Below are 2,032 nucleotides of genomic sequence, written 5' to 3' on the forward strand. Positions count from 1 at the left end.
CTTGTGTACTCACATATATATTCTTGTCGACCTATCCTCCTACGCACCAACCTTGTTCTTTTCTTCTATTCCTGTTGCGCAGGTCTGACATTTCCTCTATACGTGACACACCTCAACACTCTTCTCAGCGACTTCTTATTTTCTTGACCCAATTTCTACCTTTTATTCCAGAATAAACATTGACAATAACATACAGAAGATTTTCTCATATTTTTTCGATGAATTAAAAACCAATGCTACGAAAATATTTTCTTCGCTCATTTATGTAAAATAGCATGCTTCCTTTTTAATTATTTCCGATTCTGAACTTTACTTTATATCAACATATGAATCATTCAACAAACGCTGTTTAGATATTCATATATTTTTAACATAAAGGCTATCTGACGAAGTCGAAACAGAACGGCCGCGTGGCCTAATGGATAAGGCGTCTGACTTCGAATCAGAAGATTGCGAGTTCGAGTCTCGTTGTGGTCGAATCGTTTTTTTCTTTTTTTTACACACAAGTGTGTTGATGCATAATATTGCATTATATAACATGTAATTTATACATTACATACGTAATAAACTAGTTTCTTTATATTTTGATTATACCACAAATTACGAGATTGTATACCATCAAGTATTTCCCCACTGTTCATCTTCTCAGTCTTCCGCATAACTCAAGTAAATTGATCAGTAAATCCATTGATTAGCCCCAGTTCAACCAGAAGGGGCAAACCAGTGATCACAGGAATTTTATTCGTAACCAATTGTTCCTTCTATTCCAGCTATTTGTCTAATGTGCCCGTAGCTGCTAGATTTACCCAAAAGAAAAAGATTAAACCTTTGGAAAAGAATAACGAGACTCTTCTCCATTCTGCTATGTGGTTATCCTCTATTCGTGGTTTGTGATATAATCTTTATATTTAGGATTATTGACAGCTTATCCTAAACAATATTAGTAACAATATTGTGAATGGACAGCTGCTAGAATTGTATTTGTTGCTCGAACAGCAGCTGGGAAAAGTAGATGATATTCATACATTGTTATTACTGTTACCTGAATACAGGTACCAACATTGTGAATGGATAGAATATATATATATATATATATATATATATATATATATATATATATATATATATATCATTATGACATAGAATTTAACACACACACACACATACATACACATACACACACTCTCACGTACATACATGTATACGTGCATTCATATATGTATGCAAGTAACCAGATATGTAAAAGAAGACGGTAGGTAAATACGTAGGTAAGTAAGTAGGAAGGTAGGTAGGTAGGTAGGTAGGTAGGTAGGTCTATTTATATATTTATGAATGTATTGTACTGATGACACCTATTGATACAGTGACACGTGGCCGCAGCTGTCCACATGCCACTAGAAAAAACATCAGAAAGTCTTTTTCTTAATGGTAAATATCAATATCGGAGAATTGTTAATTGTTAACATTATGTATCTTTCTTACTCGGAGCCGGTTGCAGCTACCACTGCATATTCGCTTACCTATTTCCGAAGCAAAGATGTTTTCATTAAATCAAGAATTTATTTTGCATGGAATTTCATATATATTTTGTCACTAAACAGAAAATAGTAAGAGGAAAACCCTGATTTAGATAGATCCACTGTGCAAATTCTTTCGGTTGGCTTCAAGGAAATAAGATCACCCGGAAGTCTAGGGTTTAATACCCTCTGAAAGCAGCATTTTGAAAACAGCAGGACACCTAGGAGTCATCACTTCAGTGGGCTCGAATCTCTCAGAGTATCGGGAACACACCGGCCGAAACCACTCGCTTGACGGGAGTGTTTCTGAAGATTGTTCTTTCTGTCTGCTCGCCCCATAGCCAGTTTCCATTTACCATTCGTTTTTTGTTGTCCAAACTAATGTCTCTGGCCACTATGATTTATTTCTCTTGGACTATTTTTACTTCAAGAATTAGGCTAAATTATATTTATTAGGCTGAATTGTACAGAAATATAATTCTGTTTCAACACATCTTTCCACAGCAATTAATGTA

The 2,032-nt window shown here is 34.9% G+C and overlaps 1 non-coding gene across 1 annotated transcript; it reads left to right on the forward strand.

The window, feature by feature from the left end:
* The first annotated feature begins 404 nt into the window (after window positions 1-404).
* On the forward strand, window positions 405-477 carry Trnar-ucg (transfer RNA arginine (anticodon UCG)). Its single transcript has one exon. It is a non-coding gene; the product is annotated as a tRNA-Arg (tRNA).
* Window positions 478-2,032: the final 1,555 nt, after the last annotated feature.

This window comes from Octopus bimaculoides, chromosome 1 (assembly GCF_001194135.2).
Source record: "Octopus bimaculoides isolate UCB-OBI-ISO-001 chromosome 1, ASM119413v2, whole genome shotgun sequence".
Lineage (NCBI taxonomy): Eukaryota > Metazoa > Mollusca > Cephalopoda > Octopoda > Octopodidae > Octopus > Octopus bimaculoides.